The 15,899-nt window shown below is 39.2% G+C and overlaps 1 protein-coding gene across 2 annotated transcripts in view; it reads left to right on the top strand.

Annotated features, from left to right (window-relative positions):
- Window positions 1–15,899, top strand: part of ipcef1 (interaction protein for cytohesin exchange factors 1) — a 307,632-nt gene that overhangs the window by 149,646 nt on the left and 142,087 nt on the right. The window lies entirely within an intron of this gene.

Below are 15,899 nucleotides of genomic sequence, written 5' to 3'. Positions count from 1 at the left end.
GAAAAACAGGTGCCTCAAAATTAATAAAAAACTTGAAAAACAGGTTGGATAAGAGAACACACCCCATAATACAAGCAATTGTTAATTAACCCCGATATGTCTTTCAAAACGCAAAATGGCCACAATGAAGTGTGATTTCTTTGGTAGTTGACACAATTATGACAGTTTTTTTTATTCACTGCACTCACAATCTTTATTTCATTTTAAAAATAACTTAGGAAAGCAATGAAAGAAATCAAAGTACCTACATATTAGAGTCAGCGTCTCCCATATTAGTTCAGTAACACGTTTGGTCAGGTTTAAGTTAACGTGAGTGGGCAAAAGATATCATCAGGAGTGAAATTAATGGGAGGTAGCCATTTATGTATTTTTACTTTTGATAATGTTGGCCTCATAGATTATCTGTCTTTAAAGCCCCATATTTGCCAATACTGCTCAGTGCCTGGCATGTCTAAGACAGCAAGAAGTCACAAGTGGTGCGCTTGATAAAATGAAAGCAATAATTCTGTAACACAGTATGTAGTCATTTGTAAAGCAAAATGTATTTAGGGTCCAAATGTACAATGGAAGAAATGCACTCGGGAATCAAACACACACACACACACACATATACTATGGATCCAGAAAGTATTCAGACCCCTTCACTTTTTTCACATTTTGCTATGTTTCACCCTTGTTTTAAAATTGTTTAATTTTTTTTCTGGTCATCAGGTAACACTGAATACCCCTGAATAAGAAAAGGAAAACAATATTTTAGAAACTTTTGTGAATTTATTAAAAATAAAATCTGAAATATCACTTTGGCATAAGTATTCAGACCCCCTTTAATACATAATTGAAGCCCCTTTGGTACAATTCCAGTCTGTAGTCTTCTTGGGTATGACATGACAAGCTTTGCTCACCCTGATTTGGAGATTTTCTGCCATTCTTCTCTGCAAATCCTCTGAAGCTCCAGCAGGAGAGATGGAGACCATTGGTGGACAGAAATTTTCAGGTCTCTCCAGAGATGTTCAGCTGGGTTCAAGTTTGGGATCTGGCTGTGCAATTCAAATACATTCCCAGAGATGTCCCTAAGCCAATCCTATGTTGCCTTTGCTTTGTGCTTAGGGTCATTGTCATGGTCAATAGAAGGATTGCAGGTCCACAAGTTGAAATGTTGGGGTGCCTAACCCAGTTGTCCCATTTAATCAAAAGAAAGTTATAAATAAAAGTTGCACTCAATGGTGCCAAAACAAATGCAAATAAGGGTTTCCTTGCTTCAGCAACCTTTCTCAGCTAACAAGGCCTGCTTTAGTTACTGTGGGAAGGAGCTTCATCCTGTGGTGTGCTTTTGTATCTAGTATCCCTCCAAAAACCACGGTGTATATAGCTGGGGGACCGGAAGAGTCAACTGCCCTCACTGTATGATGGAATAGAAGAGGAGAAGGTTAGCACCAGTACCCGCTGTCAACCTGGAGTGGTTGTACATACTTCAGAAGAGCTCAATTGGATGATCCAATGACGCTCATGCGTGGAATTGCCCTTTTGGAAAGCCAGCCTTTGACCCAGTCCTCTGAAGCAGGTTTTCTTTATGGGAATTTCTGTACGTTGCTCCTTTTTGCTTTCCCTCAACCCTGTCTAATCCACCAAGTCCTGCTGCTGAAAAACACAGCATGATCCTGACACCACCATGCTTTACCATTGGAATTTTATTGCAGAGGTTTCCTCCAGGCATGATGTTAATCTTTATTTTGTCAAACCAGAGAATCTTGTTTTACATAGTCTAAGAGTCCTTTAGCTGCCTTTTTGCAAACTCCAAGTGGACTTCAATTTTTTTTTTTTTAACTGAGCCAAGAAAAAGCCAAGATCCATTAGAGTGCTGCAGTGATGGTTGTCCTCCTGGAAGTTTCTCCCATCTCCATGCAAGTCCTCTGAAGCTTAGTCAGAGTTATCAGTGGGTTTATGATCACCACTCGTACTAAGGCATTTCTTCCATGATTGCTCAGTTTGGCCAGTGGCCAGCTCTAGCAAGAGTCGTAGTTATTTCAGAGTTCTTCCATTTAAGAATTAAAAAGGCCACTGTGCTCTTGGGAACCTTCAGTGTTAAACATAATTTTTTGTAGCCTTCCCTGGATCTGTGCCTTGACACAATCCTGTCTTTAAGCTCACCAAGCAATAACTTCGACCTCAAAAACTTGCTTTTTGCTCCTATACAGATTGTCAACTGTGGGATTGTCTATAGACAGGTGTGTGCCTTTTCTAACTATTACCAATCAATTGAATAGACCACAGATCAACACCAAACAAGGTGTAGAAACATCTAAGTGATGACCAATAGAATGGGGTTCACTTGAGCCAAATTTCAATTGTCATAGCAAAAAGTTGTGTCAATGGGATATTGCAGATTTTTTTTATTTGTAATAATCTTGCAAAAGTGGCAGAGTAGTGGCCCTGAGGCTAAGGATCTGTGCTGGTATCCTGAAGGTTGTTGGTTCAAATCCCCGTCACTGCCAAAAGAGATCCTAATCTGCTGGGCCCTTGAGCAAGGCCCTTAACCTTCAATTGCTCCAAAGGGCCCTGTACAATGGCTGACCCTGCGCTCTGACCTCAAGGGGTATGTCGAAAAAGCCAAGTCATTTCCTTCGGGATTAATAAAGTTTAAAAAACCTCTTAACTCCTTTTATGCTTTATCATCCTGTGTTCTGATTGCTGCTTGATGTGGTGAAAAATTAGTTTAAATGATTTTAGCAGAAGGTGTGTCAATGTAGTAAAATGTGAATAAAAGTCTGAATCCACTATATACGCAATGCTGTCAATTTTAAACTTTTCTACACAGCTCAACAAGCAATTTTAATAGCTTCTGTGGCATACTGGTTGAGCGCTGTAATCTTCATCTTAGAGAAAATTTAAAATGAGATTTTAAAAAATCCTTGTTTTGCCAGTGGCTGTTGCCATCAAATGATTCAATAAATATTTTGGAAAGGAACCTGTTTTAATTCAGAGGCATTTAAAAATGTATGTGTAAACTTAATTAAGCAAGTTTAACTTTTTAGATATAAACAGCATGTTAGTACCTGAGGCATAATCATTAAAATAATGCAAGAGCTGGAGACTTAATGCTGTCCAAGTACCCAGCCAAACATTTCAGGAGGCTGTAAAATGTCTGGTTTTTCTGGCAGGAAACGTGAGAAATTCACTCCTTGCTAAATCAAAACCAGGCAAAATTAAAATGATAACATACAAATGGAGAGTGCTGTGGTGGCATAGTGGTTAGTGTGGCTGCCTAACACATCCAAGAAATTGGGTTCTAATCCATGCCCGTTACTCTGCATGGATATTGTATGTTATCCTTTTCATCCCAACCTAAGTTATGGAGATTTTGTTAACTCTATGATATCTGATGAGCCACTTATTGTAGTGTCATCTTCAGATTTAAGCAGTGTGCTCATACAATATATAGTTTAAATCAGTTATGATCACACATTGGATTTCTGAGCATAATATCGGCTCTCTCATTGCAGAATGCGTATGTATATACTGATATGTGCAGAAAAAAATATTCTTCAATAAAGCTTGACTCTGTTTCTGCTTTCTTTGATTTAATAAAATTCAAATGCATCTTCTTTATATATGAAAAGAGAGAGAAAGAAAGAGAACAACAACACTCTTTCCTGAATGGAAGCTGATTGCAGAAAATAACTGACTTCCTATAATGCCACAGTAGTCTTTGTTTAAAGGTAAAGTTTTTAAGGGGGTCGTTTAGAGTTGCAAGGATGTGATTGCAGGTTGCAGCAGACACAATGTCTGTGAGTTATCTTGGGGTTGTATCCCTGTTTGTGATTGTGCTATCCACACAATGTCTAGTGCTTCAGTATCGTGTGTGTGCTTCCTGATGCACTGGCATTGGCAAATCATGCATGTTTTATAGCTTGGAGTGCACATGTTGTAAGTTTTACCTGTGAAATGAAGCAACTCGACGCACGTATAAAAGGTTTGGGGCAGCCATCCGTATAATATTCCTAGCTGCAAAGGATTCTTTTAAGTTCATGCAGTGATGTTGCCAGTACGAAGTCCAAAACAGAACTGATCAAGGTTTGAAAAGATGGCTGTTTTAAATGGTCAAACAGGAAGTGACGTATGTTAACTGGAAGTGATGTTTCTCTGACATCAGTCGGGGAGCCGGGACCGGAAGTGACAATCTTCTGGGCAGCAAAACTGGAAGTGATGTTTTCCTGGGCGGCAGAACTGGAAGTGACGTTTTCCTGGGTGCCGGAACAGGAAGTGACGTTTTCCTGGCCGCCGGAACTGGAGGTGACGTTCCTGATTCAGATAGGTTTTCCCGTGGCTGGTCTGCAGAGATAGCAAGAGAAGGTTTAATGCACCGCGCCCTCCCCTGGCCTGGCGTGGAATTACCATTACTTGGTCCACACAACGTCCTCCTATTCGCACGTGTGTGACATACCGTAATGTACAGCACAAGGTTTGACTATCAGAAGTGTACTAATCACTACTGGGCAAAACTTTTAAAACACATCAATATTTCTATTTGTTTTTTATTTTAAGCAGTTAATGGCTTGAAATGGTACAAAAGCAACAAATTAACAGAGGTTAAAAGAAAGGTTAAGTTAACAAAAACTTGGTCTAGTCCGATGCGAGAGATGGACGTCTGAAGTGGAGCCCTGCTAGCAGTGGTGTTATTTTTCATATTATTTGCTTATTATTCCGAGATATCCTGTATTTATTCAACCCGAGAGGGACTGCTACAGTATATGTAAGCACATATAAACATGGCCAACAAGAAGGGGGTTCGAAAGAATGAAAACTAAAGCTACATCCAAGCTACGATCAGCAAGCCCCAGTTCAAGATACGGCCTATCAGACACAGACCTGGATCAGATGGGCAAAAGCACAGACTTCTCGGGACCACGGTCCGCTACATCGTCGCCGGCTGAGAGCGAAAAGGGGAGCGAAGGTGCGATCGTGAGTGCAGATGTGGATAGCTCGCCGACTGGAGAAGATTACCTGAAACTGGAAAGGGCCGGGAAGTCCGCAGCTTCAATTATGCAATTACGCGAGCCTGGAGCAGCGGGGGCACCAGCTTCAGCAAAGTCTGCTGCTTCATCTATGGTACAAGAAGGCACAATTGAACTATCTGAACTGAAGGTGTTGCTCGCTGAGCTCACGCAAGATATAAAGAAAAGCGAGAAGGCTAATGAAAAAGCAACGGCAAAGGCACTTGAGAGACTGAAACAGGAGATGAAACAGGCCAATGAATGGCTGCAACAGGAATTCCAACAAGCAAATGAAAGGCTGCGACAAGAGGTGCAACTTGAGCTTCGACAGGTGCTGGGTAAAACTGAAGAGCGCGTTCAGGAAAACTCGGTTAAACTGAGCTCGCTTACTGATCAATTGGAGGATTTCAAGGAGACATTCACGGATTGGATTGAAATGGCCGAACATTTAGCTGCCAGTGCCGAGGAAAGAACAGTAAATTTCAGTTCCGAATGCAAAAACTCCAAGAAAAACTTGGAGACAGACTGGCTGCTTTAGAAGATGGGAGTAGAAGGTATAATGTCAGAATTGAAGGTCTGCCGGAGAATCGAGAACGTTCAAACCCTGCGAAATCCGCAGCTGAACTTTTTTCTAAAATAATCGGGGGCGACTTTAAAGCAGAATCTGAGATAGCAGCGGTTTACCGCGTACGCGGATCAAACACCGTCAGACCCCGGCCAAGATCTTTTATAGTTTGTTTTGAACGATTATCATTTAAGCTAGAGATGATGGCACTCAAACAAGGAAGATATTATATACAGTGGTGTGAAAAACTATTTGCCCCCTTCCTGATTTCTTATTCTTTTGCATGTTTGTCACACAAAATGTTTCTGATCATCAAACACATTTAACCATTAGTCAAATATAACACAAGTAAACACAAAATGCAGTTTTAAATGATGGTTTTATTATTTAGGGAGAAAAAAAAATCCAAACCTACATGGCCCTGTGTGAAAAAGTAATTGCCCCCTTGTTAAAAAAATAACCTAACTGTGGTGTATCACACCTGAGTTCAATTCGTAGCCACCCCAGGCCTGATTACTGCCACACCTGTTTCAATCAAGAAATCACTTAAATAGGAGCTGCCTGACACAGAGAAGTAGACCAAAAGCACCTCAAAAGCTAGACATCATGCCAAGATCCAAAGAAATTCAGGAACAAATGAGAACAGAAGTAATTGAGATCTATCAGTCTGGTAAAGGTTATAAAGCCGTTTCTAAAGCTTTGGGACTCCAGCGAACCACAGTGAGAGCCATTATCCACAAATGGCAAAACATGGAACAGTGGTGAACCTTCCCAGGAGTGGCGGCCGACCAAAATTACCCCAAGAAGCAGAGACGACTCATCCGACAGGTCACAAAGACCCCAGGACAACGTCTAAAGAACTGCAGGCCTCACTTGCCTCAATTAAGGTCAGTGTTCACGACTCCACCATAAGTAAGAGACTGGGCAAAAACGGCCTGCATGGCAGATTTCCAAGATGCAAACCACTGTTAAGCAAAAAGAACATTAGGGCTCATCTCAATTTGGCTAAGAAACATCTCAATGATTGCCAAGACTGTTGGGAAAATAACTTTGTGGACTAATGAGACAAAAGTTGAACTTTTTGGAAGGCAAATGTCCGTTACATCTGGTAAAAGGAACACAGCATTTCAGAAAAAGAACATCATACCAACAGTAAAATATGGTGGTGGTAGTGTGATGGTCTGGGGTTGTTTTGCTGCTTCAGGACCTGGAAGGCTTGCTGTGATAGATGGAACCATGAATTCTACTGTCTACCAAAAAATCCTGAAGGAGAATGTCTGGCCATCTGTTCGTCAACTCAAGCTGAAGCGATCTTGGATGCTGCAACAGGACAATGACCCAAAACACACCAGCAAATCCACCTCTGAATGGCTGAAGAAAAACAAAATGAAGACTTTGGAGTGGCCTAGTCAAAGTCCTGACCTGAATGCAATTGAGATGCTATGGCATGACCTTAAAAAGGCGGTTCATGCTAGAAAACCCTCAAATAAAGCTGAATTACAACAATTCTGCAAAGATGAGTGGGCCGAAATTCCTCCAGAGCTGTAAAAGACTCATTGCAAGTTATCGCATAAGCGCTTGATTGCAGTTATTGCTGCTAAGGGTGGCCCAACCAGTTATTAGGTTCAGGAGGCAATTACTTTTTCACACAGGGCCATGTAGGTTTGGATTTTTTCTCCCTAAATAATAAAAACCATCATTTAAAAACTGCATTTTGTGTTTACTTGTGTTATATTTGACCAATGGTTAAATGTGTTTGATGATCAGAAACATTTTGTGTAACAAACATGCAAAAGAATAAGAAATCAGGAAGGGGGCAAATAGTTTTTCACACCACTGTATGAAAATAACCACATTCGTATCTTCCCTGACTTCTCTCCAGCAACAGCTATTAAACGCAGCCTTCTATAATATTAAACAGCGGTACGGCAAGCCAGTGTCAAATACAGCCTCCTGTATCCGGCAAAACTGAAAGTGGAATGGCAAGGTCATTTCTATGTCTTCGCTAGCAAGGAAGAAGCAGAAAATGAATTAAGAAAGCTGATCCCGGGACTATTCTGATACATAATAGTGAGTCATGGCGGTAAATGATAAATGATAAAGCTAGGATTAATAATCTACTGTCTGATCTATTCGTTTTAAAATACGGGTTTTTTATCAGCATATATTCTCTGGACATATCTTTAACACCATCACCTGGATTTATTATCTGGGTGTATCATCTTAATGCACTAAAATTGCTGAAGACTATATATATATTTTAAGTGCAAAATTCTTTTTTTTTTTTTTTTTAAAGACTATATTGGTAACAGATATCTCTATCTTTTACCCTAAAGCAACACTGCATGGGGGCTTGTTGTGCTTTGGACGTGCTCTGTCTTTGGGTATGTCAGAGGACTGGGACTGTGTGAAGTGGGTTTTAGCCTCACTTGGGGAGGCAAAAAGGGAGGGTGGTTGGTTAAGGGGGGGGGGAGAAAGAGAGCAGGCTTGATCTATATCTAATCTATCATCTCAATCTTTATAATTATAACTATCAACGTAATAATAAGCTGCATGGCAACAACTCTTGGGGGAAATAGGAAATTAAGACCTAAACTATTTCACTTCCAGTTAAGACTAAAATGACATCAAAAACTCAGAATCAGTGTCTCCATGATGGGACAGTTAACTTCGTAAGCTGGAATGTTAAAGGCCTGAATCACGAATTAAAGAGAAAGAAAGTACTTTCTCACCTAACAGGTCTAAATGCTAAGATAGTATTTTTACAGGAAACCCACTTAAAGACTGGACTGGTCAAATGTTCCATTCTAGTTTTACGAAGAAAACTAGAGGGTGGGAATTCTCATACATAGAACAGTACCATTTGTAGCATCAGATGTAGTATTGGATCCTGAAGGGAGATATGTAATGGTCATGGGAGACTTATCTAACTGTAAAATGATTTTGATAAATGTTTATGCACCTAATGTTGATGATAAGGAATTTATACAAAATTTATTTGCATCCATTCCCAATCTGAACACTCATAAAGTTATAATGGCTGGGGACTTTAATTGTGTTTTAAATCCACTTTTAGATAAGACTTCCTCCACAGGGGAACGCAACTAACACCGCAAAGATAATTACAAAGTTTATAACTGATCACAACTTATCAGATCCCTGGAGGTTTTAAACCCAAATTCAAGAACATATTCTTTCTACTCACCAGTACATCATTGCTACTCAAGGATTGATTACTTCTTTATAGATAATAACTTCTTGCCTAAGATTAAATCTTGTAAATACGATGCTATTGTTATTTCAGACCATGCACCTATGATCTTGGAGCTGAAATTACTAAGCCCCATACACTCACCCGCAGATGGCCTCAACCGCTTCTATTAGCTGACGAGAATTGTACTGAATTTATATCCAAACAAATCAAATTCTTTCTAGAGACAAATACATCCCCTGAGATCTCTGCAGGAATACTCTGGGAAACTCTTAAGGCCTTCTTAAGAGGACAGATTATCTCATATCTTTCCCACAGAAATAAATCCGAAGCAAGAAAGTAGCAGAGATAAAAAGCGAAATTACTAAAATAGATGAAGAACATGCCAGACTACCAAGCGAGACTCTACATAGAGGAGGCAGGCTCTACACTCAGAATTAAACCTCTTGACAACTAAAGAAACTGAACAACTAATTTACAAATCCAGACATCATTATTATGAACATGGAGAGAAAGCTAATAAGCTTTTAGCTCAACAAATTCACAAGCAAGAAGTGCGCAACGCAATCTCGGTAATCACTAACACTAACGGAGATAAAATCATCGAACACAAAAATATAATGCACACTTTCAGAGACTACTATAAATCCCTATATACTACTGAGTTTAAAGAAGACAATATACAATCTAATGCATTTCTGGATACATTACAGATACCACAAATTGACGCTTTTAGTGTGGAGGAACTTGATAAACCTCTGGCATTATCAGAACTACTAGATGCTATAAAGTCACTCCAAGGTGGAAAAGCAGCAGGCCCTGATGGCTACCCTGCAGAGTTTTACAAGAAATTCTCCGCTCAGCTAGCTCCCTCCTATTAGCAACATTTACAGAAGCCAGAGATAACCAATCTCTTCCACAAACCTTTCGCCAAGCACTAATCACTGTCTTTCCAAAACAAAATAAGGACTTATTACAATGTGCATCATACAGACCAATTTCACTTCTGAATAACGACGTTAAAATACTCTCTAAAATCATAGCTAGAAGGATGGAGAAAGTGCTCCCTCGTAATATCACAAGACCAAACTGGATTTATTAGGGGCCGACACTTATCTTCAAATCTTGACGCCTGTTTAATGTAATATACTCACCAACTAAATCAAACACCCCAGAAATATTATTATCATTGGATGCAGAAAAGCATTCGACATGATTGAATGGAAATACCTTTTTACTATTTTGGAGAAGTTTGGGTTTGGCCCGAACATTTGTGCATGGATTAAATTACTGTATACTAACCCAGAAGCTTCAGTTTGCATCAATAACATTTGCTCAGACTACTTTAAACTAGAACGTGGCACAAGACAAGGATGCCCTTGTCACCACTGCTGTTTGCATTGCCATTGAACCACTGGCAATACATTGTCGAAATACTGATCAGATAAAGGGGATTAGCAGAGAAGGACTGGAACAGAAAATCTCATTATATGCAGATGACATGGTACTGTATATATCGGACCCAGAAAATTCTGTGCCTGCAGTCTTAGCAGCACTCACAGAATTTCAAAAGATCTCTGGTCTCAGAATTAATCTGAATAAAAGTGTACTCTTTCCAGTGAATTCTCAAGCATATCATTGCAGAACAGTTTAAATACCTAGGGGTAAACATCACAAGTAAACATAAAGCTCTTTATCAACAAAATTTCGTCTGCATGGAAAAAATTAAACAAGACTTGCATAGATGGTCAACCCTTCATCTCACACTAGCTGGAAGAATTAACACTGTTAAGATGAATATTCTTCCTAAGCTCCTTTTTATTTCAAAACATACCAATATACATTAATAAATCATTCTTTAAGCAATTAGATTCAACAATAACCTCATTTATTTGGAATTCAAAACATCCACGCATCAAAAGAGCGACCCTACAAAGACAAAAGGCAGAAGGCGGCATGGCTCTACCTAACTTCCAGTTTTATTACTGGGCAGCAAATATACAGGCGATAAGAACCTGGACACAAATAGAAGAACATACACAGGCTTGGACCACAATAGAAGTAAAATCCTGCAGTACTTCTTTGTATTCCTTGCTCTGTGCTCCAATAAACACACGTTATCGGCAATACACTAATAACCCAATTGTGCTCCACTCACTTAGAATCTGGAACCAATGTAGAAAGCATTTTAAGACGGAGAAGCTTCTTCTGTGGCACCCTGCAAAGAACCACCTCTTTCAACCTTCACAAACATATGCAGTTTTTAATATCTGGAAAAATTTAGAATTAACTTGCTTAGAGATCTTTATATAGACAACGTCTTTGCATCCTATGAACAATTACATTCCAAATTTAACATTCCAGCTACACATTTCTTTCACTAACTTCAAATCAGGAACTTTGTTAAACAGAACCTTCCAGATTTTTCTCATCTTGCACCCTCATCCACGCTGGAAAAATATTGCTCAATCTCAAGGAATTAGACTCCATCTCGACAATATATAAAATCATTTTACAATCCCTTCCTTTCAAAGATCCAAGAGGACACTGGGAAAAAGATCTCTCAATTAATATATCAGAAAAGGAGTGGAAAGTAGCAATGCAGAGTATTCACTCGAGCTCCATATGCGCAAAGCATACAATTATACAACTCAAAATTATATATCGAGCACATCTGTCTCGACTAAAACTCTCCAAAATGTTTCCAGGGCATGATCCAACCTGCGAACGTTGCAACCAAGCCCCAGGCAAATGAGCTCCTTTTTTTGCCAGACTATGAAGTAAGTACTTCTGGTGCTATAGCATGAATAAAGCACTTCCAGGCCAGGCAGAAGCTCCACAAAACTGGGAGGTCTTCTCCCGGCAGAGTGGCAATTAAGAACATAAATAGGACTACTCTATCAAACTCCAGGCCCCATCCAACTTAAAAACTTAAAAAGGTTTGGAGCAGCCACTCATTATCCCTGGCTGCAAATGGGTTGATTTGGTACAAAGTGTCTTGGTTGGAGTCCAGACATGAACTGATTGTGGTTTGGGAAGATGGTGGGAAGACCAGAAGTGACGTAGGGGAACCGGAAGTGACCTTCTTCTGACGCCATCATAGGTGCCGGAACCGGAAGTGACCTCAGTCTAGGCACTGGAACCAGAAGTGATCTCCACCTAGGTGTTCGGAAGCAGACGTGAGGTTGTTTCAAGCGCCGGAACTGGAAAGTGATGTCTTCAAGGATGGGTCAGACAGGTTTTCCCGCAGATGGTCTGCTAAGACAACAGAAGAAGGTTTAGTATGCCCCTCCACCCCCTGGCCTGCCGTGGAATTGCCTTCACTTGGTCCATACAACATCCTCCTACATGCCTGATAATACAGTGTACACACACACATATATATATATGTATGTATTGTGACAGTAGGGGGCGCTGTCGCCCCTCCACCACATAAAAGTATCAGAAATAATTTTAATCTCTTCAATACTGTGCACAAAGCACCTCCACCTCCACAATACTCAATAATAATCAATAATAAAACAATAATCACAATAAATCAATCCTCCTCTCCACCCAGCAGCTTCGTCTCAATCTGCTCGGTTTCCCACAGTCCTTTTTATAGTGCTCGACCCAGAAGTGCTTCTGTCCTTCAGTTCATGTGATTCCATAGCATTTCCGGGTCAGATGAAAACTCTTCTTTTTCTTCAGCCTGGAAGTACTTCACTTCTTCTGTCCCCGTGACTAGGGAGTACTTCCAGGCTATAAGGAAAATATAAATCCCTGTGCCTTCCTGCAGCATCCCCTGGCGGCCCCCACGGTATCCAGCGGAGCTGTGAAGCTGAACTCCATTGTCCATGATGCTCTGCGGGAATTCGGGGCACCTCCATGTTGCAGAGAGGACTCCATCTAGCAGCCTGGGGGTGTTGGCCAGGATAAAATGCCGGCCATCTCTCACTATATATATATATATATATATATATATATATATATATATATATATATATATATTTTACATATATACTGTATGTATCTGTATTTTAATAAAAAAAAATCCTGTGATGATACAAGTCTTTTTAGCCTGGGGCGAGACGTGACTTTTTCAGAGAGATACTTTCACATCCCATGAGACTTTCTACCAAGAGATTTAACCATGCCCGGAGCCATAAAATAAAAGACAAATAGTACATGACAAAGTAGAATGTCGTAAAGAGGTTTAAAAACGTTGGCATGATACACATGCAGAGCAGGTTAGAAATAATGAAAGTTCTAAAATTCGAAAGTCTCAAAAAATTATAGTTAAGAACGCATTAGCGCAAACAAACGGAAATTATTACTCGGTGAAATAATGGAACAGTGAAAACAGATCAAATATATTGGTTTCAGATTTAAACTTTAAGTCGGAGACTTGTAAATCGTCTAATTTGTGTTGCCATCAGGGAAAAGTAGTGTTTCTTCATGAAGAGGTGTATCCGCAAGATTTAAAAGATTTGTTGTTTATTTAAAGTGAAATCCTGGCACATAGTGTGTTGGCAAGCGAAGTGGATTGGCAACGTGGGGGTTGGCGAAGCGAAAGCTGGGGCAAAACCCCTAGTATATACAGTATATATACATATATATATATATATATATATATATATATATATATATATATATATATATATGCAGTCAAAAAATTAAAGGGACACTTAATCATCATAGTTGACACCAAGTCAATTAAGCTTCAGGGATATCAATGTGTCCACTTATATGCTCTCACAAGAAGGTTAGCTGTGTCTCCCAGCACAGTATGAAGAGCATAGAGAGATACAGTACCAGAATATGGGCTGTTATAGAAGGAGAACTGGAAAGGGCCGTACAAAGGCATCAAACTTACAGGGTAGGAGGAAAATTAGGAACATGGTGCTGATTAAGGAAACTAAAGTCTTCTTCTGTCACCTTTTTATACAATTAAAAATGTATGACATTTTTAGAGCCTACAGAAAAATTGAGCTGAGTAAGTAACAACTGTAAATGAAGGACTTGTGTTGCATTTTCATTGACTTTTCCCAAGGGTACAGTTAAATATCTTTCACACATTCCAGGATAAAGCTTATATTTTTATATTTTGTGTATTAAAATGCTTCAGCCTTCATAGTCTTCTTCTGCTTCATAGCAGCAGGGATCTGTGATAAATTCCATCACAGGCAGCCTATAAGGAGCACGTTTGGGTCGGATTCAGTATTTTGCTCTGTGGTAATCCTGAAGCATCTGCAGGCTACCTCTTAAAATGTCTGACTATGGAAGTGGCAGAGGAAGCAAGACGATAATGGCATCATTCAGGAAGGCAAAATAAAGATTTATTAGGTGCAATGTAAAACACACTGCAGGACCCATCAATTGCACTTAAATAAACAGCTTTCAGCTTCCGGTCGTTTTTTTGAAATTCTACAGACTTTTTGGAGCAAACATTTTTTTAAGTGATCTAATTTCTTGAAGAACCCTAAAGACATTTTTTTTAGTTACATGGCAGGGGTGAAAGCTCTTTTGATTGGCTTAAGCAGAATTACAGAACCACTCCATGTAGGTGATTGATGAGCTATATATTCAAATTTAAACCCCTTTATTGTATTGTGTGGTACCAATCTACATGGGAGTGACTGGTTGTTTTCCTGTATTTTTAGATTATTTGTGACAGGACTTTGAAAAGTTTGAACAAAAAAAAGAAGCAATACAATATAATTAAGGGTTGGTGTGATAGTTTTGTTTAGCCATAAGTGAAATTAAGCTAGATAAATTAGACACTTTCTATCCATCCATGTACTCAGAATCTTTACTGTATTTCAGATGGTTTAAGAAAAATACATAATCTGATGAGACAATAATGATATTACTCAGCATAACTTTACTTCAGTTGGGGTCATTGGATGTTCACTCTGTTTAGGTAGATTATTGGCATAATTTTGGTTTCCTCTTTGTGTGTACAAGTATAAAACCGCAGAGCATAATATATTGTAGCAGGGCATCTATAAAAGATTAGTGCATGCCACTACAATTAAAAGCATAAATCCACTCTCCAGTCTAAGTAGTGCACCTTTTACAAAATACGATTATCACTTACCTTTAGCATACTGTACAGTTCAGTGGAGTCACTGCAGTGAGTTAATAAATAGCACATCACATAGTCATCAATGGGCTGGGAGGTTATCCCCTTCAACTTTTTAGAGATAAAGTGGCTTCAGCTCCTTACTAAGTGAATGGGGATCACAGCTGGTGACTTTCATCGAGTTTCAATAATTTACAGAGAAAGAAGGCGTCACTTTCCTCTTTCTATCTTCTTCATGCATAAGGCTGCAAGTGTAGCCTTGAGTTTTTGCACATGGTCATGATTACTGTTGGGCATGCCTTGTGCATTAAAATGTTTTTTTTTTCAGAAACGTAGCTCCTCCATGGAAATTATGCATGTGATTCTAAATATATGAATAAACACTTTGTCAGGTCAATGAGGAGTCCTTGTACAGTTAGGCCTATGCCTTATAGCTCAAAGAATCAGGGCTCCTTCCCAATTTAGTAAATGTTTTTGAGGAATTTACACATTGTTTCCATGTCCTTGTAAATTTTCTTTGGAAACTTTACATTTATTAGTGACTCTAAATTGGCTTAATACAGTATCTAAAGTAAGTGTGGCATGAGATGGATGGGTGTACTATCCAAGTTTTATTTTTGCTTTCGTCAAGTGTGGCTTCCCATGAGCCCAATAATAAAAGCAAGGGTCCAGTAAATCGATGGATGTCATTTCACCCATAACTATCAGATAATAAAGTACTAATACTAATAATTAGTGTCCCTGAACAGAGAAAAAGACGAGAATTAACACCTATAATAAATTATAAAAGCAGAAGCATTCAATGTCCAAAATAAGTATTTGGAAAGTGTAAGTTTTATTGTTTTTAGAGCTATTTTGAAAAGCAGTATTATCACTACAAGGCAACAAACCTAAGGAATGAAACAGAGAATAAGTACAAAAATAGTCAGACATTTCTCAAGTCCGTCTGTTTTTTGAGATTTAAAGCTTAGTAGGAAACATCCAGTCGACACTGAGTGAAAAGCCAGTATGCCATCATACACCTACACCTGCCCTCACTTACACCCAATAAATTCAAAGGTGTCATTT

The sequence above is a fragment of the Polypterus senegalus genome, chromosome 3 (genome assembly GCF_016835505.1).
Source record: "Polypterus senegalus isolate Bchr_013 chromosome 3, ASM1683550v1, whole genome shotgun sequence".
Classification (NCBI taxonomy): Eukaryota; Metazoa; Chordata; class Cladistia; order Polypteriformes; family Polypteridae; genus Polypterus; species Polypterus senegalus.
The sequence above is the reverse complement of the archived record's forward strand: the minus strand, read 5'-3'. Positions and strand labels throughout refer to the sequence as shown.